The sequence below is a fragment of the Dermacentor silvarum genome, chromosome 9, assembly GCF_013339745.2.
Source record: "Dermacentor silvarum isolate Dsil-2018 chromosome 9, BIME_Dsil_1.4, whole genome shotgun sequence".
Classification (NCBI taxonomy): Eukaryota; Metazoa; Arthropoda; class Arachnida; order Ixodida; family Ixodidae; genus Dermacentor; species Dermacentor silvarum.
The window spans coordinates 482,206-508,094 of record NC_051162.1 but is presented as its reverse complement, the minus strand read 5'-3'; the positions used below and the strand labels follow the sequence as shown (position 1 = coordinate 508,094).

The 25,889-nt window shown below is 43.6% G+C and overlaps 1 long non-coding RNA gene across 2 annotated transcripts; it reads left to right on the top strand.

The window, feature by feature from the left end:
- Window positions 1-2,066: 2,066 nt before the first annotated feature.
- On the top strand, window positions 2,067-10,738 carry LOC125940270 (uncharacterized). 2 transcript variants are annotated; one of them, XR_007463502.1, is made up of 3 exons: window positions 2,067-2,154; window positions 3,102-4,591; window positions 6,284-8,210. It is a non-coding gene; the product is annotated as an uncharacterized LOC125940270 (long non-coding RNA). The 2 variants fall into 2 exon arrangements; XR_007463501.1 differs by lacking the exon at window positions 2,067-2,154 and adding an exon at window positions 10,383-10,738 and having other exon boundaries at window positions 2,999-4,591; window positions 6,284-6,426.
- The last annotated feature ends 15,151 nt before the right edge of the window (window positions 10,739-25,889 follow it).

The window sequence follows — 25,889 nt, the reverse complement described above, 5'->3', positions numbered from 1 at the left end:
ATACATGCTCTGGGAGTGTGGGTCGAGATACCCCAAGTTCAGCAAGGATGAGTGGGACTCGCTTATGCGTAGCCCCACTTTAGACAAGCCAATTTTGGCTATCCGGCGTGCCCGCGACCGGGCCAGTGGGCTAGACCTGCCGGTCCCGACGTGGGACTAGCCGGGTGCGCAACGAGTTCGCGTCCTCGCCGGACCTCTAATAATAGTTATTTCACTCACAGCTACAAGGGTGCTTTTCTTGGAGTTTACAATGTCATTAGAGACACAAAAAGAGTACCTTGCTGAATTTCTAGAATTATCAATTATTCCTATTATTTCACTTCTTTATGTTAAAATTATTTTATCTTAAAATTCTTCATGGTATTTTTCTAATTGCTGCTACACAAATTTAGTGTTTGTTTAAATTCTATTAAACATAGTTGAAACTGCCTGCTTCTTGGCCATTCCCCCGTAGTGGATATGAGCCAATGTTTGGGAGATGAGATGATGTTGCAAGAGCGGGTACCCCGGATTTCGTGAGCTCAACGGACGGACGTCGTTGTTTAAAGCCCCGAAAGACGAAGCCAAACGAAAGCAGTGGAATAGGCATTTGCACCGCAAAGACAATTAGGCCACACTAGGAAAGGTCGGCGGTTTGCGACTACCCGTCTGCACTTCATTGTAAGGGCTTTTAACCGCGCCAGGCGCCAGAAACGAGAACCAGCTAAGCCGCTGCACATGAGCGTGTTTGCTTGGTTTTAAGGGAACCTTATTCCGTTTCTTTAAGCTTTCATGTGAGCAGTTTACGTACACCAGCTTTGAACAAATTGTGTTGTGATTATATCTGATGCACTTGTCTTGAACGAATAATTCTAAATAAACTTGGTCTGTAAAAAAATGTTTTTTCTTCAAGTTTGTATTTATATATTTCAGTATTACATGAAATGATAGCTTCGTCTTGTGTTTGAGGAACAAGACGAAATCGTAACAAAAGAAGAGAGGTTTGCCACTCCAGGGACACGATACTCCAAAACATTACGCTGCCGTGGTGGCGTAGGGGCTTTGGTGTTGCGCAGCTGCTAAGCCCGAGGTTGTGGGATCGAATACCGGCCACGGCGGCCGCATATCGATGGGGGAGGAATGTAAAAACACCTGTGTACCGTTCATTGGGTGCAGGTTAAAGAACCCCAGGTGGTCTAAATTAACCCGGAGTCGCCACTACGGCGTCCCTCATAATCATATTGTTGTTTTGGCAAGTAAAACCCCAGAATTTAACTTAAATTTTACTCAGAAACATAAAAAAAAAACGCGCAGGACACCTGGAATTGACATTAGATCAGTAACACATAATAGCTGCACTTACAATTGGAGCAGTTCTAACGTTTTCACTGCATTATTGGCGATGCTGTCTGTTAGTGCCGCAGAGGCGCGTGCCTGTGATAAGAGAACTGGCGGGAGTACGAAGTGCCCGGAGCGTGCACTTGGAACGTGCTGTTTGCATCTCACAGGGACTGCTCGTACTAACACGCCAGTAAAATGACGCAGACGTAGCCGTTCCACGCAAGTTCTCCTAAGACGACTTCTTAATTACTGAAGTAAGCGCGAAGCTTCAAGCACTTCGTGCCTTGGCGCCGTCTGCTCAGCTGAGGTAATCTGATGGAAGCTTAGCCCTACTGAAGTCATGTTACTTTGATTAATTCGCTCATAAGCTAGTGATGACATTTGCAACGCGAGTACTACGCATATACCTGCAGTAATAATAAAAGAAAACTTCCGTGCTTGCGGCTGCCTGACCGCTTTCGAGCGCTTGCCGGTGCTCGGTTTGGAGCCGCTGGCGCCACCTGGTAGCGTTAACATCAAGTGCCTCACGCGCTGCACGCCGTTCTTTCCACTACCCAAGTATTCTAGTGCACTGTAGCCAGGGCCTCTCCTGTGGTTTCTTTCCTCCATGGTTTTTTGCTTTTTGAAATAGCTACTCTCGAACTCAGACACTATGGTTCGCGCCTCGTTCGCGCGCGCATTGTGAGCATTCAAGTTTCGTTTTTTGCACTTGCTTATAGAGTGTACTAGAATATCTAGTACACTCTACTTGCTTAGTAGCTGAAATTGCGGACATTGCAGGGTTGGGCTTGATGACATTTGTTGCTCAGCTGCCGCGACCCATTTGGAGCAAAGGTGAGTGTCGTGCGATTGCCCGTTCTCCAGCTGACACTTGTAAAAACAACCGGTTGCGCATTTGAGCTGTGACCGATGTGATCTCGAAATTCGAAGGAGCACGAAACGGTTGTCGCAGGTCTCGTTCGTAGTGATCGCAGGATAATTTATTCGTTCGTGCCTTCAACAAGTACTATCACAGTTCCTACGCGTTACCCCGATTTAAAACGAACGGCGGAAGCGTTCACGCGCCGGAAAATGCATGCACTCAACTAGCTCTATCGGTGAATGTCGTCCTTTAGTATATATCTCGTGCGTAGGTCTTTGTTTCTCCATCTCTATGGGATGACTACGCTATGTGTCTCTTATTTACCCATGCAATTCAATTACCTCGCTCACTGCTTGCGCTGACCGCGGTAGGTGCGTCAGAGGCTTTCATTTGTTGCAGTGAGATAACGAAAGCGTATTTCTTTCACTTACAGCTTCTTAGCAACTCTTTTGAGAGCCGTGGAGTTAAATCGTGCAATGTGTACGTTGTGATCAAGCTGTTAAACAAACCCGATTTACTGCTGCTGTCGCTTTTACGGGCACCTTCAAAATTAAACATATATGAGTGTATGAATTCAGCTCACCTTTCTATACACGTCCGTTGCTTTCGTTGTTCGTAGTTCATGTGCGTACCTTTGCAACCGTAATCGACATTGTAAAAATAGCAAGAAGGCAGATGACACAAATACTGTGTCTGCCTTAATTGTTGTCTGTGCTGTTTTTATAATGTCAAACAACTCCACACACGTGCTTTTAAAGCAAAACAATCTTTTTTTTTTGTCTTTTCTCTTGTAGAGGGGGGGGGGGGGGTGGAGGATTTGCTTCTAACTGCGGCAGTGCCGTTGTGTATTGTCCTCAGGAACGCTTGCGGTGTGCACATTTGTCTAATTTGTTTCACTGTGCTGCTGCTGTCCTTACAGCTTCTGCTTATTTCTTTCGGCCGCACCTTATATTTGTTGTCTTTGTCAACATCTGACCTGTTTCTGCCTTGTTGAAAGCAAGTGGCCACAAGTACTGCTTAGTTTGCTCAATCTAAACCTGGTATGTATATCTATTTGCTAAGGGCATGCTTCTGCTCCTTTAAAGGTTGCTTTAACTAATAGTGGTTTGAGTCATCGTGTATGACACCAGATAATTATTGTTCTAAAATGGTGGCAAAGCTTGTCCACAGATTTAAAGTATGGAGATGCTAAACATTAAAATGTTCCAAGTTGCCACAAAGTATTACACGCATTTAAATTTGCAGTCGCAAAAGACGTACTAAAAGTATAATCCACAAAATTTGCTTCGAGGTGTCTTGAGACAATAAATTGTAGAGAAAGAATTCTATTGTGAGTTGCCAATGCTTGTCGTGAGCTCTAGCCCATTTTTCTATGCAGCCACTGTTGCTTCGTTGTCTGTGCTTGTTACTAACAAGAAATTGAGCTCCGTGGTTCCCCTGATTTTTGTCGCTCATAAAATGCAAATGTCTCGACATTGGCAGCCTTAGTGCCTCAAAGTAGAACACGAGTGTTCATTGGCCAGTTGCCTGCCTTTAAGATAATGTTGTATTTAATGTCAGGGGTATAAAGGATACTTCACATCTGCCATCATGGCTGTTAGTTCTGCTGCCTAGCACTTCCAGGACAAAGTTTGGTACACATGTGCAACTATCCAAGAAAATGGACATTGGGACAACTGCTGACGTAGCTCACTTGGTAGAGCATCGCAAGCGCAAAGCAGAAAATGTTGGTTAAACTCCAACAGGCAGCAAGTTGTCTCTTAATGCAAAGCATTATCGTGATCTATTTTCGAATTTCTTAGTACACCTGCCCAGGTAGCTTCATTAATAATCAGTAATGCTCCTGATGGTGGGTATTGAACGCGAGTCCCTAGTGCAGCAGCCCAATTCTTTGCCCATTAGGCTACAGATGCATGCATAGCTCGCCAGATTAACCGCACTGGTTCTCTCGTAGCAGCTAATGCTTTCAGATGTTATGTGACACTCGCAGAGTTTGGGATTCACCCGTTTCAGCTCATATGCAACATATAAAGCAGGTGTTCTGTTTGCTTTGGTGACGCGTTGTGCGTGCAATTGTTTTTGGTTTCTCTATTTTGGTGTATTGTGCTTTGTATTCGATATGGTGCTGGGCATTACCTCAATCACAGCTTCGATGCTGTGCCCAAAGAAAAAAACATTTGTAAGCAGGTGCTCGAGTGACGTGAAGCTCACTCTCCCTCATTCTCTCTTGCAGGTAGTGTATCCAGTTTAGCGCCGTGCACATGTGTGGGGCATTTCCTTGTTCTTATTCTGCTGATGTGTCGTGTTGTACATAGGAGGAAAGCCGGTCCTCCACAATATGGTTGTCAGTGTTGCTGAATACAACACAGTCTTGCTGCCTTGACACGCCACATCATTTGACATGTGGGGGTGAGGTGGCATCTTGCTGTTCCAGTGGCGCACCGACGGGGGGGATTCGGGGGTTGTAACCCCCCCCCCCCCTGAGGCCGACTTAACCCCCCCCCCTTTTGTTTAACCCCCTTTCTTGCCTTACGCATTTGAGTGCTGCAACTAAGATGTACGACGCGCAATCGACTGCACACTCGCAAAGAGCGCATTTTTTGACAATTTTCCGTGAAATAATCGAAATTAGTGCTGTTTAGATGGTATTGGCAAACTGTCAACCCCCCCCCCCCCCCCCCTGGCAGAGATCCTGGGTGCGCTACTGTGCTGTTCCTTGTGGTCAGGCCACGGAGAAAGAATCAGCCATAGCCAAGACTGGAGGTAGAGTCCGCACACAAAGTTCAAGGTTGAACTATAGAACCAGCACGCCCAATAAATGTGTGTGCAAATTTACCTCTAAGCGTGTTTTATGTCAGCAATAAAGATTCACAAAAGGGGCTTGGTCCATGGCCAAGCAGAGTGAGCACGAACAACAACAACCGTCTTCTTTCACATCCTTTGTTGGTGCCTGCCTTTGCCGCTACATAGTAATTAATTAGTAATTAGTTTGCTAAGCTATCCATAACTGAGAACTTGATCGAGCATAGAAAGAAACATGACTATAGGCTCCTGTGTTTCTTATGTTTAAATCACAATTTGTAGGTATCAAACACAGCATAGCATAAATGATACATTGGGCACTGCAACCCTGTGATGTGCACATTGAGTGCCTTTTCGCGTCTTCTTCAGAGGGTACTCGAGATTTCTGGTTGGGTTGCCATAGATGTGTTAGCTCAGTGAATCTTCCTTCCAAGGCATTCAGTTTGTTAAAGTTAAATCGCTATAGATGTGTCTTCATTGTTCAGGTTACTTCTGGCGACACCTGAACGTTCTTGTAGCTATGATGTGATGCTTCATGACACACATGATGCTCAATTCTGAATTATTGTTGGCATGCTTTTTCATAAATGGTTTTAGTAAGATAATTGCACAGGGCGATGCAAAATGAGCCACAGCATATGCTTCACCTCCAGCTTGTTCGTGATCACCGATGGCCTGTAAAACAGTGATTCAGACCAAGCATCGCAAAGAATGATTGTTGCCTTTCTTTCTTACAGGCTGCTGTGTTTCAGCTAAATCTGCTTTTCCTCTGTCCAGTGGCCTTGTCGCTCAATTAGTGCTTGCTAATTTCCATTACACTGCAACCCACTAAAAATATGAAATTTTAGAATATGATGCCTCCCCTCTCTTTCCTTGTCCTTTGACCTTTCACTCTGCTGCAAGCTTTTAGATTTCAATGCTTAAATGATTAATACAATAATTGATGCTACCATATTATTTGATGGCTATCATGATGGCAATAATTTAGGTTAACCTGAAACTAAATGAGAAAAATTAAAATAGGCATGTGGTGAGTAGGACTGACTGTTCCTGGTTTCTGGCTCTATGCTAAATTTGAGGTCTTTGCCTCAAGGAAATGGGTCTTGGATTCTCAGACCCTTTTTGTGATCCTGTTCCTGTATCAGACCTGATATACAGTCACGGAAGTTTTACAAAAAGGAGCGCCTTTCTTTTGGTGAACTGTTTTTATCACAAGTGTGATAGATAGCGCCAGTTATGCTATGAGCAGGCATAGCATGTAGTTTAAAATAATTTCACATCTATTTGTGAACTTCCCAGGCCACTTCACAACTGCAAGCTGAATCTGATGTAGGCAGTGTCAGGGTCATGGCCCATATTTTGGTGAACGCCAAGAATGCGTCCTGTGACTGAAGTTTGAGTATTTGAGCCCACCTTTTGGAAGTGCTTTTTATGTGCACTCAGTAAGTGACAGTTATCCATGCTTCTTGACATGATTTTAAGTGATCCTAGAGGCAACACTTATTGATCTGCATTATGCAAATGTTTTTATATTTTCGCTAATATACTGTGGTTACTATTACTACACACTGTTTAAAAGGTGTTGAATATAAAAAGCTATTTATTTGCCCTAATATAATGTAGAAATAAGCATTCTGCAGTCTGAAAAGTGAAGAAAAGAAACACAAAAAAAAGAAAAAATCACCGCCCAAGCACTCCATACAGATGGTTAACCAGCAAAGCTGAAACGTGCGGCCGCAGTGTTTATGACTGGGTTAATTACGTCTTTGTGTTCTTAATGAGGTTACACACACGTTCGGCTGCGACGGAGAGAACGACGTCACTGAAAGTGTGTCCGCCGTTGTCGCCTGCGTTCGATGTCTCACGTTTGCTTGGCGGTGTGGTTAGCAGCATTTGTCCGCCATTGCCGCTGCTTGTGATTTTTTGAAATTAAATCTGTCCGTCATGTAAGACGACGAATGGCTCATACCTCCTTAAGCAATGGCTCATGCGGCCTCCCCATTACGACGTCACAAGAGAAGTGAAATTCTACGCTGGAATTATGAGCCGCGATGGAGCCAGCTGTGGAAGAAGACAACGAACGCGGGAGCAGTGGCACGAGCGAAACCCGAGGGGTGCCAACAAGCCAGCTTCGGAAGAGACGACGATGCTCGAGCCAATGCTGATGATGATAGTTATCTGTACACAGGCGACAGACAGACGCTTTTTCGTTTCGCCTAGCCATATGGTCGCAAGATTCACAACCACTTTAGTTGATTATAAAAACATTGAAGTGCACGCAAACAGCCTCTACATTGCATCTGTGAAAAACATTGCTCCATCTTGCTGTAGCATTATGCACCTTAGCTTTGTGTGGAAGCCGCGGTTGTTGCACTGTGCTGCACCGCAATGAACCTTGGTTATGTGAAAAAGCCACTGTTATTGCATTGCTCTTTACTGTTATGCACATCAACCTTGTGGCAAAGCCACCACACTTGCACCGTGCTCCACCGCAAAGCATTTTAGGTGTGTGGAAAAGTACTTACTAAATATTGCATGTGCTGGATTTGAGCATTTTTAACGCAAAGAATTTTCATACCAAGCACTTTGCAGTAGGCAATTTTATGTCCCGGCTCCTGTTAGTCTTTCCGATTGAAAACAAAAATATGTCTGGCAGCGAGTCCAAACCTGTCTCCCAACATAACAGCCCAACGCTTTAGCCATTAGGCCGCTGTTGTGCACATACTTTGCGCTCGCCAATGTGTAGCTAGGTATATGAGGTAGTGGCTTATGCATTATGGTGCACGATATGTGTCGGAGCATGTGTGCATGTACAAGTTGCTCGTCAAAGTGAGAGCATGTCAGTTTCTCCCATTCTTCCTTTGTGGCAGCACTTCGAGGTGCTTTGTTAGACTGCTCCAGCTTTGCGATTCACCCACATTTCCCAGTCCCTTCATTGTAGCAGCTTCCACAACATGGACACTGTGCGACATTGTACTACCTTTGCATTGAGGGTGAAGGTGGTATGTGCTCGTTGAGTGAAAAATGTTGACAAGAGGTGTATGCACAGAAAAGTATGACATTTATCTTAATACTACATGTAATGATTCTGTACTCCTTGTGCCACAGTGACCCATGCCCAAATCAGCAGACGGGCCCAGAATGGGCACATAACCATTTGTGCATACCGCATAAGCCATGCTGTCCACTTGGCAAAACAGTAGCCACCACAGTGTAGGCAGGAAGAGGCAAAGAAACCTTTATATTATACTACCATTGCAAGAAGAGTACGAAGGCAAAGGACCTTTGTGCTCTCCTCGCAATGCTTGTCACACATGCAATCACTCGCGATACACAAACACGTTGGTCAATGCTGCAATGCTCGGCAGAACCCTAAACATAAATCCCCACAGTGTGTGGGATCTGCATAATTATTTTTTTCATTTTTCAGGCATTTGGTGGTAGAGGCCAGTGCGTTACACAGAAATCCCACTACAGTGCAGCAACGTTCAGAATGTAGTACGAGGTACATTATGTAGTTGGCTATAAGTTAAAAAACATAAATTATATTAGTCGTCAAAATATAGTAGCCATTGTTGAAACTACACATTTTTTAAAATTCAAAATACCCCCAAAGCCCTCATGAGGGTATAACATGGGGGGGGGGGGGGGCTCACAGGCACACAGGCACTGGTCATAGATTATACATCATATTAAAAACAAGACAATATAACAAAAGTAATAATAGAGTGAAACATAGGTAATATACAAAATAAGTCACAATTATTTCAGAGAAAACATTAGTACATATTAGGAGAACATAAGGCAACTGCAATGAAAAGCAAAACAGCAACAAACATCAAAAACACTGTAAAAGTCCCAAGATAATAAGATTAGTTGACAAGTCGTGAGCGAATTAAATCTTGAAACTTAGCCAAGTCAGGTACCGTGGCAATGTCTGATGGTAAGGCGTTCCACTCAGTTATTGTGCGTGGTAAGAATGAATATGCATAATGGAATGACTGGCAGTCAATGCGTTTGAGTTTGTATGGATGGTCACGACATGGAAAGATAACTGGTGGTGACTGAAAGAAATCATCATGAAGTGATGGATGGTGATAAAGCTTATGGAAAAGTGATAGGCGAGAAATTTTACGGCGAAGTGCTAAGGTGTCCAACTCAGCTTTATTCTTTAACGAGGTGACGCTGGTGTAACGTGAATAATCTGAAAAAATGAATCGCGCAGCACGGTTTTGCAAGGCTTCGATGTTGCTGATGATATAAGTTTGTTCGGGATCCCAAATGGCAGACGCGTATTCTAGTTTAGGACGGATTAATGTTGTGTACGCTAGTTTTTTAACATGCATTGGGGCTTCTTTTAAGTTATGTTTAATAAGTCCGAGAGTACGGTTAGACGAGGCAAGGGTAAGATTAATGTGATTATCCCATGATAAGTTTGACTGAAGATTAATGCCAAGGTACTTGTAAGTTGTGGCGAGTTCCACAGCGTTGTTATCAAGGGTTGTTGGAATTCGTGGCCTATTGGTGAAAGACAAGAGTTTAGTTTTGGAAATATTTAATGGCATTAACCAATTAGAACACCATGCACTTATTGCCTCCAGGTCAGTTTGTAGTAAGTGATTATCAGTGTTACTTGTTACACATTGATAAAGTACACAATCATCTGCAAATAGTCTGATTTTGGATAACACGCAACTGGGTAAATCATTAATATCGATTAGAAAGAGTAAAGGTCCAGACATAACAACACTCCAGACATAACAACAGCATAAGATGAGTTAGAATTGTTAACTGATGTAAATTGAATTCTAGATGAGAGAAAATCGGTGATCCATGCAATTATAGTAGGATGTTAAGCTGTGAAAGTTTAAGTAACAACCTATGGTGTGGAACACGATCAAATGCCTTGGAAAAATCTAAAAATATTGCGTCAACTTGAAACCCAGCGTCTATCAATGCATGTATGTCGTTAATAAATCCGGCTAGTTGGGTTTCGCATGAGTAGCCCTTGCGAAAACCGTGCTGATACCTGAAAATAATGTTATGGTCTTCAAGGAAGTTGATGACTTGAGTGTGTATTATATGTTCGAGTAATTTGCAAATAGTACTGGTTAAGGAGATGGGATGATAATTCAGCGGACAAGCACATGCATTCAAGGCTGAGCCACAGCATGAGAACACGGATGAGCAGACACACACGGTGGTCACTTAAAGTTGGCTTTCGGTCTATCTTTACCAACAAGCCCAGCTGTACAATGAGTAATTGATATTATGGCGACTGCAGCACAGCAGTGGTCTAGTGGCATAGTCTCGACCTCGTATATAGCAGGTACTAGGTTAAAAACTTCGGAACTGCCATGAATCTCACAATCAATCCTTATCCCTCGTTTTCGCACAGTTGCAGTCAGATGTGCTGTATATTGGTGGGTGTCCGGAATCTTGAGATCCAGACAGGCTGCCACTGGAAGTCCCTTGGGTCAGGTGATACCTCAAATGCCTCCAAATATTTCACTGTATAAACCTTTATAGAATGAGAAACTTGTCAAGAGCCAAGTTGTTACACGCAAAAGAAAACTGTCACTAAATAGTGACCAGTTTCATTTTTTTTGTAAGCCACAGGTTGTGTGCATTTGACATTGCTGACCAACTCTTATCTACTCTCCGATACAATATCCATACTCATTGTATATATATTAAATAAAAATACATATAAGATTGATCTGGTCAGAAAGAATTGCCATTTTGGGAGGGGGTAGGCTGGAGGCAGTGGCGTAGCCAGAAATTTTGTTCGGGGGGGGGGGGGGGGCTCAGGTTGCAGCGCGGTCTCCTCTTATAGAATTTGTCGAGGGATCAAATGCATGAATAATAACTGCATTGCCAATTCCATTGTATAATAGGTGCTGCAAACAAATTATTGAACGCTATGCACTGTCCGTTAAAATGTATGTTTTCATAAAAGAATATATTCGTATGCCCCAAAAATTGTGGCAGAAATAACTGATATCAATGCTTCCGCATTTTTTGTCTAATTAATAAGTAAAGAAAACATCACATGAATTTTAGAACTATTAACCCTTCCCGCGAAGCAGTTTGTTTTAGAGAAACGAGATGGTGCTCCCGGCGGCGCGCCATACCTCTTCTCAGCGACCGCGCACGCATACGAAACCATTACCGCTTCTACCTTGCTTCTAAGCTATCAGCTGTCGGAAATGCAACTGAGTTTTCGCTAACACACTGTGCTCCAATAATGCTAGATTGAATAATGTGGATTGAAGACGTGTGCAGTAGTTGGCTGCAAAAATAGTGACTGGCATGTTAAGTGTGGCGAAGTTCGCGGACCGCTGCTGCAACTGTCCGAACGTGTTACCGGCACTTCGTGATGTACGGATTTCCTCGAGGATATAGAAATTTGCTCATCCGCCAGCCTTGTATCGCTAACCTTCAAGGAAAGATCTTCATCTCCAGAACGTCGGCAAGAGTGAGTACCACTCGTTAAACAATGACGAAGGGAGTAGCGCTGCTTCCTGTCATATAGTAAGTTTTGCGCACGTTATCTATACACATGTGTCCCAAATGGCAGGAAAACTTACGCCCACTCTATCGCCGACGTATCAAGAATAAGCGAATGGACGCACAGTTGAATATATGCGCACTGTATACACACAATAAATGACGGACTACACCTATGGCGCACCAATGGTCGAAGCTGGATGTTTTGTGACGGTCCACAAGAGTAAGCAGGTTACTAGCTGTGATATATATCTGCTACAAGGTATTACAATGTACAAAACTGCTACGTTTCAAGCCTTGTGCGCAGCAAGAACAAATCTATCGGATTCAGAACTGACCACACCCGCGAGTGATTAGGCAGAAAGTAATCAGATGGTCGAAGCTGAATGTTTCGTGACGGTCCACAAGGGTAAGCAAGTTACTAGCTGTAATATATATTTGCTACAAGGTATTACAATGTACAAAACAGCTACGTTTCAAGCCTTGTGCGCAGCAAGAACAAATCTATCGGATTCGGAACTGACCACACCCGCGAGTGATTAGGCAGAAAATAATCAGATAGTGAGTAATAGCTAGTAATGATAGAGTAATAGCTGATAACCGAGGAACTTCACTGAGTGATAAACTGACAAGCCACTGCTTCAAAATATTTGCCAAATAAAGAACAAAGAGCAAAACACACTAATGCTGACTGAATTCATAATCGGAAAGCTTGGAATGCATATTTAGCCCCGCTCTTAGAAAAAACGCCATATACACTGCTTGCGCCATTTGGACATAGCTTAATCAGCTCCGAAAGCGCTTTTGCATGTTCTCTGAAGCTGTGATCAAAGCTTCGTGTCGTCCACCTAGTCACCGTCTACGACATCTCCGAAAACAGAGGATTTCTAAACCGCGGCGGCGTCATACACTTCCATTGTAAACAAGGAGGCAACGGAGGCAGTTGAGGCAAGCAATGGACGCGTTACCACGTGATCAAATATGGCAGCGCCCACGGGATCGCCGCGAAAAGGGTCAATATCAGTTCGAAACCAGCAAAGCAGTGCATGCAGCTTATATGAGAAACGCAAAGGCCATGAAATGAATAAGTTGAGGACAAATATTTTGATGAATCTTTGTCATTCAATAACCTTGTTTACATTTTTCTACATATGCAACGGCCAGGAAGAAACCTCAATGACGCTATCCCTCGTTGCAATCGATTGCGCAGGAGCAGCTGTAATTCGTCGTGTATTGTAATTACACCGAGATAATACTCGCAGCAGTGAGTACAAATAAAAAGTGGGAGTTCTGCAAAATATATATTAGAAATGCGAAGATAGAATGGAATATACAAATGCTAAGATACAACTCGCTAAAGGGCAAAAAAAGAGTCGCTGGAAACAAAGTTCACTGCTTGCATACACAAAACCTCGCAGTAAGATATTTAAAAATACGTATGAGTCTCCAATAAATCTACGTATTTAAGCAAACGTCAGTGTATATGATGCGTCAAATGAGACAAATAAACATGTTGCTCAGTCACAGATATTTGCGCACAGAAATATAGATGATCTAGGCAAGAACATAACTATGATCCCAGAAATCTTATGTACTTGGGCCATGCAGCGGTCGCGACATCGCCATGTGGGTAGAATAATAGAGGAATAATGCATAAATCAGTACGAAAATGTGTAATTTAACTGCCTGCACAACGCCAACAATTATTCTGCACCCAAAATTAAAGGAGGGTGTTCCTTCGTTTCAAAAAAGAAATAAAAGCAGGTAGCTGAAAATGGAAGAAAAGGTCAAACGAAGGCCACAGATTATGCGGTAAGTTGAACTACCCAATATCCGAGGGTGTTTTTGGCGAACGCTGCGTGGGCCGGGCTTTCAATGAGCAAGGTCGGTCAAAATTGGTTATTGGTATTCTCGTAATTTTTGTATTCGCGTGATAATTGTGATCATGATGCCAACTGCTAGAATAAACGGCAAAAATTTCTGCGGTTTTAAAAGCTAATGAACGGTGATAGGTTTTCATAATTAAGAACTTATGAACCTGAAGGAACAGTGTTTTTTACTTGCATTGTTTTTTGCTGCTTCGCTATCTAAAGGACAAACTTCTCTCGGCGGGAAAGTTGAGCGAAGCGGTCAATGACTTCGGACACGTTGATGCCGACGTCTCTGTGGGTGTATAGAAGCGCCAGCCTAACCATGCGTTCCACAGACATTGTAGAGCGCCAGTAGTTTTAGTAAACTCTTGCTAAAAAATATTGTCTCTGCGCTGGCAATGGTCACTGGAAGGGTGACTAGAAGCTGCAGCAGTATTTACACATTTACATAGAACCTGCTGTCCCAATGAGAGATGGGCATCTATTCCGGTGCTAAAACCTAAAACACTCCCTTGATGTCGTTGGCATACTTGTTTAGGTACCTTGCAGAAACAGTAGGCTGTTCGATTCCAGCGATGTCCGTCGTTTCGTCAGGAAGTATGGAGAAGCAGCTTACTTTTGAATCTAGGCTTTCTTTGATAATGTCACCACAAATTTCTATTATTTGGTTTTGTGCGTCTGGGCTTAAATACGAGGCATTACTGGGGTAACTTTCCAAATGGTTCTTCAGATATGTATCTCCACAATCAGCTCGCATGCAAAGAAGCACTCTGAAAATGCCTGTATTTTCAGCAGGGGCATTGCTTGAATCCACAGGGCCTCTGTCCCTGTGGCCACGGAAAGCCAGACCTTGTCGAACGCAAAAAAATCTCAATAATAGGCCGTTTACTTTCTTCTGTTTTCTCATATTTTACTTTGCCTGCCCTGGTCCAGCTGATCAATCACATTGGGCACGCTTCCTGAAAATGTTTGGAGAAAAGTATCAGCTGCTAGCTGACAGTCCCAGTGTTATTTAGTATTTTCGGGTGTGTGGAAGATTGCGAGCGCGTGCTTCCATTTCTGGAACGGTTTGGACAGGAGGGCTTCAGTGCGCGCATTTTGGCCCAACTTTATAAGAACATTAACCCCATAAAGTTCTAGAATTGAAAATCTTTTAAAGCATGCCTTTGGAAATGTCAGCGCACCTTTCGCGTCAAAAGTTTATGAGAACTTTACACCCATAAAGTTTCGTAATTGAAATCCATACGCTCCGTATATTCCGCGGCCGCTGCGAGATGCTGCATGCAACGCGCCCGCTTGCTATCGAAAAGCCGTTGAAAGTTTGTGCTTGGATGGGGCTCCTTGCGTTACGTGACTCCAGGTGCAAGGGCATTGTCACGAAATCTAGCCCGAGTTCGCAATGTTCGTGCCGAAATGTCTTTTCGAGCGTGAAAAAGACATTGTAGACAAAATCCAGAATGATTGCTGGCGTCGGTGGTAGTTTTGGTCGGCGGTGCATGCCAGCACAAAAAAATTTCGGGAGGGGGGGGGGGGCTGAAGCCCCATCACCCCCCCCCCCCTGGCTACGCGCCTGGCTGGAGGACAATTTGTCATTCCTTTCTCTTCTCTGTGATCGAGCTGATCAACTTCACTACAATGGTAAACGTACTGCAGTTCCCTGCATTCAAATATGTTTTCAGAGAAAACTATTGTGTGGAGCCATGTTTGTGGTAATGCAACGCAAGATATATGCTGTCGCGTGACTCTTTAGTAATATTGTTAAATTCGAGTTGTGACCAATCTTGCTGCTCTTTATCTGGTTCCTGGTGAGTTCGTGGAAGTTCAGGTCACGTGAAGATACTCGATGAAGTTTCTCTGCGAAGTTCTTTTTAAAACTCTAGCAGCTGGCATCATAAAGTATGTAAATTGAGAGAAAATGTACATGATACAGAACAGTTCATTTTCGCCTGCCCTCTTTGTTTTATTTCTGGATCTGCAATGAACAGATCCACAGCTTGCTCACAGGCAAGTAGGCGGTGGCTTTCTCAGCGATGCTAATATCTCTATTCTAGTGAAAGACAATGTAAGCTACCGTTTTTGCAAGGATTCCGCAAATGCGGCTCGCCATCAAGCACCAAACTTTTTATGTCTAAAAAAATAACTTGGAGAAGTAAATGCCCAGTATTATTTTTTAGCTTTCAGTAAGCTTGCCATATAGCTCAGTGTTAACATGCAGGTTAGGTTACAGAAAGCAATAATAAACGACAATAAACACTGTTTGGATGGCAAAAAACGTGAATCAGATCACTTTTTTTGGCAATGACTTTTTGGGAAATAGGAGGCTAAGCAAATGGTGATATGGCTACACTAAAGATTGGATAAGATGGATGACTGAATCTGCAACAGAACATTTGTGGACATTGTGTGAGCCACATTTTCCATGCTTTTTCGCCGACTAAGCGAGACAACATGCAGTGAGGCAGCATAGCTTACTTTTCTATGCTTTTTTGCTGACTAAGCAAGACGACATGCAGTGAGGCAGTACAGGTTACTTTCCTGGTGCATCAGCATGGGCTTTCTACAGTTGACTTCCGTTAATTCTACCCTGACGGCACCAACGAAATTGATCCAATTATCCGGTGAGTCGAATTGAACATGCAAAAAATGCTAAAACACCGCTGATTCATATGGCAGTATGTAATTGACTTTAAGACGCCTCCAAGACAAACGTGCGCCAACTTTCTATTTTTCCAAACTATAAAACTGAAGTGCAAATGACTTAAAACTTCAAACCCAAGTAGAAACCTAACGCATACCTTATTTTTGAGAATGTAAGCTGATTTTCTAAAGTCACCCTCGCTGCAACAAAGCCGTGTTATGCGGTAAAGCGTATGAATGCTGCAAATGCAGTTTTAGTTTCGCACTCGAGTGCACAGTGCAGGTAGTTTCCGGCTTAATTTCCTTCGAAAACAAAATGTGCCCTTTAGAACCAGGTCAATACCATAATCGGACATTGCGAGCTACCGTTATGGCTTGAAAATCTTCCTAGGGTGGGTCAAAAATAGGCGTTTATGGACGTTTGTTTAATGCATTCACTGTCCCCTAAGCTCTGCCGAGACAGACGCTGCCACTAATAGGGGTCGTTATTGGGGTCAGGTGCATGCCTGTAGCGTGGTCAAGTTCGGATTAACTGGCGAATGCCAATTTTAGGATCAAAATAACAAATGTTTAGGGCCGTAGAACTGCATGGGAGCTGGCCAAAATCTTTGGTCAGAGTCGAATTAACCGAAAGATTAACCGGAGTTGGATTAACGGAAGTCTACTGTATACACTTTTCTGTTCAAGAAGGAGTTGCCATTTTAATATTGTTACGGGGAGGCAAACACAACAGGAAAACGTATTTACAGTATATTTACAAGGCGATCAAGCGTCAACCATATGGCCGAGAGCGCGCGCCAGATCATCAGCGTCTTCTTCATTGATGCTCCTCTAGATGAATCATACCGTGACATGACCCCCGGCTGCTCAAGCACTGTCACGGTGCTTGCTATGATCCAGGCGAGTGGTAAGGTTTAAGGCGGGATACGTGAACAACGTCAGTAGGTGATGAAACGGTTGGCGAGGAAGACTTGAGCGGGCCAATCTCATACGTGACATCTATTACACGGCGTAAGACACGGTAGGGTCCGGAGTACCGCGAGAGGAGGAGGAGGGAAAACTTTATTTTCGTCAGATGCAGAGTTATTTAAATTACTGGGTTTCTTCTGCTAGGCGGCGTGAGGTGGCCGTAAGCCCTTGACTTTCGGCGACCTCCAAAGCCCAGTTGACGGTCCGCAGCTGGACCGCGGGATCCGAGCTGGACACCGCCACCTCCCAGTCTGAAGTGTTATTAAGCTCGAGTTCCGCCCTAGGTTTCAGCCCGGGGCAGTCGCTCATTATATGTGTCAAGTCCGCTTTATAGGCGTCGCAGTTCTTGCATTTAGGTGAGAAGCAGCCCGGATATATTAGTGAATATTTGTAAGGGTTGGCAAATGAGCCAGTCTGCAACTGTCTCCAGGTCACCTGTTGCAGTTTATTCAGTGATTTATGCGGAGGGGGGTATTTTTGTCTACCTTCGCGGTAGTGCATAGTAATTTCATGGAATGTCACCATGCGATCCCTCGCTGAACCCAGGTCGAGGCCTTCCACCGCCCGGCTGACGAAACCTCGGGCATAATTGTGGGCAGCCTCATTTCCTGGGTGCGAGGAATGTGCTGGGACCCAGATGATTTGAATCTGGCGATCAGGCGGTGGATATTTGTTTAGAATTTGCATGGCCGGTTTGTGGATTTTGCCACTGGCAAAGTTTCTAACTGCGGTTTTGGAATCGCTAAAAATGATTTCCGCGGTGGTGCCACTTATAGCCAGAGCTATAGCTGCCTCTTCTGCTTCCTCTGCATGCATGCAACAAATTGTTGCTGCGGAGTGGGCCTGACCTTGATTGTTGACTATGCCTATAGAGAAGGCATCTCGACTTGGGTATTCCGCAACGTCGACGTGGACTATATCCTGCAGACCCGAGTAGTGTTTATGTAGAGCTTTAGCTCTTGCTCTCCTTCTGTCCTTGTGATGTTCAGGATGCATGTTTTTTGGTATTGGGTCTATCCTTAAATTTCTGTGGTATATTAGGGGAAGTTTACATATTGAGGTGTGTGTGGATCCGTATCGGATCCCCAGGTCGTCCAGTATGTGTCGTCCTACTTGAGTTTTGAATAGCCTCTCCAGTTGGGATAGCTTGTGTGCCTCGACCAGCTCCTCTAGGGTATTGTGAATTCCCAATTCAAGGAGCTTCTCATTAGCCGTGTATCTAGGGAGGTGAAGGGCTGATTTGTATGACTGTCTAATTAGGCAATCGATTTTCTTCTTTTCAGCCGGGTAGAGGTGCAGGTAAGGAAGGGAATATACTATGCGGCTCAGGACGAAGGCTTGGACAAGTTGCCTGAGATCCGCTTCCTTCATGCCTTTATGCTTGTTTGCTATTCGTCTAATTAGCCTGTTTGTTTGGCTAACGCATCCTATGATTTTGCTTAGGGTGAATGCGTTCTTTCCGTTGTTTTGTACGTGCATCCCCAGAATTCTAAGGGTCTGCACCTCTTGTACGTACGTGCCATCTACCATCACCTTGATGTCCGGGTGAGGTGTCTTTGCTCGTGGTTGAGCCCTTATAATCAGAAGTTCTGACTTTTGGGGGGAGCATGACAGGCCTATTTGATTCGCATGATATGACACTTGATCTGCTCCTGCTTGTAGTGTTTCCTCGATCTCACTATCACTTCCGGTATTAACCCAGAGGGTGATATCGTCAGCGTATAGTGAGTGTCTCAAACCAGGGATTGTGCTAAGTGCGGTAGCTAGCGGTATAAGAGAGATGTTAAATAGTAAAGGGGATAGTACTGATCCCTGTGGAGTTCCTTTGCTGCCAAGTTGCAATATGGAAGATGCGACGGAGCCTAGCTGGAGTTCGGCAGTCCTGTCGGAGAGGAAGGCTTTGATATAGTTGTATGTCTTGCGTCCGACATTGAGTTTCTCCAATGCAAGCATGATTGCCTCATGATTAATGTTGTCAAATGCTTTTGTTAGATCTAGGGCTAAGACAGCTCTAGTTCTTTTCCTGTGAATAGGGTGTAAGACCTCTTCTGAGAGTCTTAGCATGATGTCTTGGGTTGATAGATTTCCTCTAAAGCCTATCATGGTGTGCGGGAAGTAATTATTGTCATCCATGTGGCTCTGTAGCCTGTTTAGAATTACGTGCTCGAGCACTTTGCCTAAACAGGAGGTGAGAGATATGGGCCTGAGGTTTTGCAAGTCAAGCTTCTTTCCCGGTTTCGGGATGAAGACTATCTTTGCATGCCTCCAGGATGAGGGGAGTTCCGCTCTTTCCCAACATTCGTTGAAATATTTAGTAATTGCTTCGATCGAGGCATCATCTAAGTTTCTTAGTGATTTGTTTGTAACCCCGTCCGCGCCTGGAGCCGAGGAGGTCCGAAGTCTTTGAAGCGCTGCTCGCACTTCAGACTCTTGGATCTCCTCGTCCAGTTTGTGGTTCGGGGCTCCCAAGTAGCTCGATAGAGAGACTTTGTTTGATGTGTCTAGGTACCTCTGTCTGAGTTGCTCGACGAGTTCTTTATCTGTGAGCGCATGGTTATGCACTAGTCTAATGATGTTTTTACTGTGCGCTATTTTGCTGGTCGCGGGATCCAGCAGGTGTCTGAGGAGGTGCCAAGTATCCTTGAGTCCAAGTTTGCCACTCATTTGGTCACAGACTTGGCCCCACTGTTGCCTGGCAAGCTGTTGTGCATAATCTTCTATCTCTTTGGATAGCTTTGCAATTTTAATGCGCAGTGGTCGATTGAGTTTCTGCGTTTGCCACCTTCTCTGCAGACTGTCGTATGCTTCCCACATATGTAGCAGCCGACTGTCCACAGTTTTTGGTGCCTCTGAAGATGGGATTGATTTCGTTAATGTTTTAACATCATGGATGAGGTCTTTGACCCATTCATCTAGGTTACTTATCTCATTCCCTGCGGTTTGATCTCTGAGTTGTCTGAATTTGTCCCAGTCCGTAATTTGGACCGGTTTCCTGCCTCTACCTCTGAGGTTCTTGGCAGTTATAGTAGTTGCCACTATGTAGTGGTCGCTACCTAGGTTAGTCATAGTGTTTTGCCATGTCACTTGCCCTATATACTTTGTGAGCGTCAGGTCTGGAGATGTGTCAACCTGTGTGCTCCTGCCAATTCTAGTAGGGGTGACTGGGTCTGTGTGTAGCGTAAGGCGCGCATCCTGGATGTAATTCCAGAGATGCGTGCCTTTCTTATTATTGGCTCTGTATCCCCAGACTATGTTTTGTGCATTAAAGTCCCCCACTATGACTAGTGGATTCTGTTTGGAAATTTTGAGTGTCCTATTTATTGCTTCGATAATGGTAGGGTGTCCTCCCTTAGGGTTGCTGTACAATACCAGGAATCTAGGACATCGCCGAACAGCGCCTCTAGCGGCCGCCTCTGAAAACATGCGCATTTTCTATGGGAGAGTGTCGTTTTTCCCAAATTACTAATCATAGAAGCCATCTTTCAAAATATTACCGTGCAAATAGGCTCTAGGAGCTTAGCCCGACATCTCATGCAAGCGGTACCATTACTTACGACAGAAAACCCGTTCCAAATTGCGGGCGAAGTTCGAAGTATGGGAGTCTATGGAAAAGGCCAAATTTTGGAGGCTATTTTGGCCAGTAAAAAGCAATTTGCGATGAGCCTATTGCATCGATCGACGTATTATTGGGGATTTATCAACTTCAATGACTTGGCTTTCAGCTAGTTGCAGCAGCAACTCTTGACATGGCAAAAAAGTCGTTCCAAAATCGCAGTTTTCATAACAAGGTCACAGAATTTATTGTGGTACGTATGTAAACCTAGTTTTTGCCTCCGGCAGCACTCAAACCGATAGCCGAGCGTTCTGCGCGACCACCGATTAGGATCGCTGATACCACGATTGGCAGTTCGCAGGTTCAAAGCCAGCGGCGCCGCTGTTTTTTTTTATCACTTTGTCGCTGCTTAGTTTGGCCGTTTCCCGCCAGATGGCATATTCCGAAACGCAGGTCATTTAGTTGCGGTTCTTGTTTCGTTTCTTTCTACTGTACTCTTCCTAAAAAAAATAGCTGGCTGGTTTCGTGAACATGCGAACGTGCTTCCAAACTTCTTTTGCACTTTAGGTGTAATGTATTTTAGACAATAAACCCAACTTTGTGTTTTCAAAGTTGATTTCTTTCTTAAGGCAAACATTTATGAAGACATTACTAAGAAATATTTTTGCCTATTCAGCTATGTCATGGAAAGGCCTGTTTGTGCGACTTTTGTTCAGCCTGAAACGTACCACAAAAATAAATAGCTTCCCGTGAGTGCAATTAAAAGGCGCAGAAGTAGAAAACTTGGCTGCAGCCCCAGACGTAGTATTTTTACAAAGGAATACAGTTGAAGCTATTTGACTGAGTGTATTTGCATTATATCAAAGCAGAATTTTTGCGTATACCTGACCTTCAGTGCAAATGAAGGCTGTCCAAATTATTTCACAAGCTTTTTTGCTTAGTACAAACCAATACCTCGAAACATAAACATTCTATCCTCAATATGCAGCGCACGTGTCTTATCATTTGAACCATTCCCATATACCTTCACGAAATTCCCGAAATACTAAAGGTCTTCATATCCTTTTACCACGACGTACGCAGAGGAGTATTGGAAATAATGCGAAAAGACACCGAGGCGTGTTAGTGTAGTTTGTCGTGTAAACATAGAGAACTATTCCAATTACAGACCACACACTTTTTGAGTTACGCCCACAAAGCGTCGCATGAAGACATTTTTTTCGGCTAGAATCACCAAAGTTACTATGGCATTCTGCTGTTCTGTTCTTAACTAACTCTATTGCTGAATCAGATCGCAGCACCACGATATAGTTACTGGTACAATTCTTCAGTAATTCTGTAAGCATTTTCTCCTACGCTAAATTTAACGTGTTTGGACAATTGAAGAAACATGAGAAAGGACCGTGAGGCTTGCAGAAATGTTCCCTTATTAGAATCGTTTATCACCCGTATCGGTACGGTGCTATTGTCATGATCACTCCAGCGTCCACAGACACCATTTATCACTTTACTGCCTGTAAAAAAAATACAAAAGTGTCGTTCCTTGTGCGTGAGTAGCACAATCGCAGCTGATACTTTCATATGGGCCCACTAAGCTACACCTTCTGTTTCTGCCATGGTGCCACAAGAGATGTCAATTTCACCCTTGAATTTCTCCCTTTCAGTTTGCTAGAAAGTATAGGGACGTACACAAGATGAACATGCGAAGTTTTGAAGTAGTCCTGAGATTTTAGTAAAATTTCATAGGCAATGTTATTATCCTTCATTAGTTTAGATATTTATTACACCTGGTTTGTGATAATAATGACGTGCTACATAATAGTTCAGTTCTTCTACTTAATAAGTCATGTCTGAGTCTGCTGTCCTGAAAATTAACCAGGTGTAAGCACTGCATGACGTTGGCTGGAAGGCCATTCATAAAAAAAAATTGTGTGCAGAATAAAGAAAATGCAGGTGTTCAATCGCACAGTCGCCGCCAAAAATTTACGCGGCCGAGGTTCTGCGAATAAGTTCATTTTCAACGCAGCTACCCCGCAGCCAGTAAAACTATGCAAAACTTTTGTTTTGTTTACTCTAGACCAGTATACGCTGTAAATCCGAATACTACGATGCGTGACTAAGGCGTAGAAATATAAATATTTTTTCACCTTCCGGGGTACGAAAGCTTGTGACGCTGACTATACGTTCTGAAGGCGAGGTTGCTTTTTAGCTTATTCGTGATGACAAGCGCCGAGCTCTTGGTGATGGGATATTGGAGCGTAGAATTGTAGAACTTGTGCAAGCTCAGGTGACTTCACGACGCAAACCTAGCGATAGAAGCTCAGAAGGAGGAATAAACATTTATTGTAGAGCCAGCACTTTATGATGGCCGGGCCTAAGCTTCCCATGAGGGGACGTCGAGGGCTTGCCTCGCCGCCGCCTCACGGGCGTGCTGGGTCGCCCAGGTTTGGTCGTCGAGGGCGGAGCTCCGCAGAGCCTCACGCAACCTCGACGAGAGGGTCGTGGTGTTAATGTATGTGTACAGTGCTGGGCACTCCCACAGCACATGCGTAAGCGTAGCCGGGTGAGTGCCACAGCACCGGCAGTTGGGTGTACTGTAGACTTCAGGGAATATAAGGTGGAGGCGGGTGAGTGAAGGGTACGTATTTGTTTGCAGCAGACGCAGTGTGGTAGCCTGCGCCCAGCTGAATTTGGGGTGAGGTGGGGGAAAAGATCGGCACAGCATGCGTTTATTTTATTAACACTGATTATAGATGAATAGTCAGAGTAAATGAATGTTACTGTCTAATTATGGACAGACTCGAGCGTAATGCATACGTTCTAGATCACTGTAGGTTCCATACTAATTGATACTACGCATTCCTATTCGAATTTTGGCCTGTCTTAAGCCTACCGAGTCTTAAGTAATCAAAATAGGTAGGAAATTGCTTCTTGGGATGTAGCCGAGGCCATGGTAGATGTGATTAGTAATGCGCTATATGTGAGTAGGCTGACTGGGATTATTACATGAAGTGCGCCAACGTACCTACGTAAAGCCATGGTGGAAATTATGGAGCCCTTTATTGTAAATATATTGAAGTCATCTGAGAGTGTCTCTGGTAAAAAGTTATAAGTTTATTAATATCAGGACTGATTAGCCTTCTGTTAAGCTGTCAGAAAAAATGCCATGTACGAAGTGCTATTGTGGTTAAAATTACAACGTTATCAGCGCTTCCAAAAGAAAGTGACTGTACAAGTCCATTTTTCTCGGGCGTTCATGTCACCTAGGTACCACCGCCTGACCCAAGACCTTTATGTTTTAAAATCTGCCCCGATGACGTAAGTTACGTTGCGGAAAAAAATAAACACCCTTTCTAAAGAATGGACCATAACAGCTTCCCGACAAAGCGCAGTACGTTGCTGCAAGTCGTCATTTGTGATAACGATAAGAGCGACAGCCCGTCGTTAAAAATGACTTGTCACTCCCCGGTTTTTCTTTTTTGCTCAAGGATGCAACTAACCCGTACAAGGGTAATCCCTCCCTTCGCATGATGCTTGCTACCTTTCTGGTTCTGGACAAGCGCGTTGTTTGTGTATATTTCAGGCGCTTGGCATCGAAAGGCTTAAACCTTTAAACAGCGAAAGGCTGTCACAGTCGCTTCGATAGCTGCACGGAAAGCGTGGACAATCAGTCTACTTTCAGCACACGCGCTCTCAACCAAGACATATTTGCGAGAAAGGGGCTCTTATATTACCCATAGCGAGAAATGTATCCACAAATTACACCTCATTATCCCGATGTGTTTATGAGCCGCACTCTGGGCCTGTATTCCGTTTTATGACAAAAATATAGTTTGTGCAGTGTCAGTAGCCTAAACATAAAACAGGAAATTGAAGTCATCACATCAACTATCATATATCATAAATTGAAAGAAATAAAACTGAAACTGTACTTCAGAATACTCGCACTGCAAACTTTTATGCATGTGATTCATTTCAATTTCCTATCTGTTCCAGGGTAGAAATATGCTGTTCAGTTGGTAAACACAGATTATTTTGCAAAATTTGCTAAGAATTTTTGCCTCCAACTTATGTTCCTATTGGTCATGCACATTTCTATCTATCAGATATATGGTCGAAACATCACAAAGTCGAATTGTGAATCATTTAAAAGTTAAACTGGCTTCTCCAAATAGGGGAAATGCCGTAGGAATTTGAGAATGTAATAATACACAATCATTTGGTTGCATAAACTTCCTGATGTATAGGCATGTTATGAAAAGCTCAAATGTATTACAAGGCTATGTCTTTTCGCAGCAATTTCATTGACTGCATTTATAAAGCCATGTACGTTTTATTTTTTTATTTTAGCGGGTCAGTCCAAAAACACATAGCAACTTATTTACCAAAGCGATATAAGTTTCAGAAGCTTGTTAATTAGGTTGTCATTTGAGCAAATAAAACGATAGACTTTCATGCACAGACAAAATAAGCGGCTAAGAGGAACAACTGACTAGTTATTTCAGAAGAATAACTGAGTTTAGCTACGTAGTGTTAAACTATGTAGCTTTAAATAATGCGCATATTTTATACATCGCCGGATAGGGGTCATTGGAGATCGCTGGGCGAGGCCTTCGTCCTGCCATGGGCATACATATAATCTGATGATGATGATGAAACATTGCCGGAGGTGACAACCTCTCATCCAAGAAATATTTTTTATAGTTTATTAATTTATTTATTTGCGCCGTCAGCACTCGAAGGCATTACGGAAGGAAGTGGGTTGAGCAGGCTCAACAAATAATGCAATGATTAAAAAGTAAGTTTCTAATCATATAATTTTAGCTGGTGGTACGTGGAAAAAAGTTCAGTGCGCACGACGAAGGCAGCTTTACAATTATACCATATTACCTGACCTTACAAAGAATTTAAAAGGAACATAGTAAGTAATTAACAAATTCAGATTACACAACGTAGGGTAGTTGATGTTGCATGAAACTTGCTTTTATTTGTACTCTTTATGATTTCTTTGGGGAGGCGATACCATTCAAGGGCTGTGTGAGGCCAGAAAGAGCTGAAGGAAGTTAATGTGACTAAATCTGATACGTATTTTGTACAGCTGATCAATACGATGCCATATATATGGTGACGGAGATACAGTCGTACGCAGATATATCAAGCCAACTTATAACCAATTATTCTGTATATCGAACAGCTGTAAAATCGCCTTGAAAATTCAATGCAAATGTATCGGGCTGGTGCACGCGTATAGAGAACGCTCGTTCACCAGCACATTCGATATATCGAACGCGGCGCCATGCAGAAGACCGCATAGTGCACTCCTTTGTACACTTTGAGGTATTCTGGCACCTGGAGTGGAGAAGAG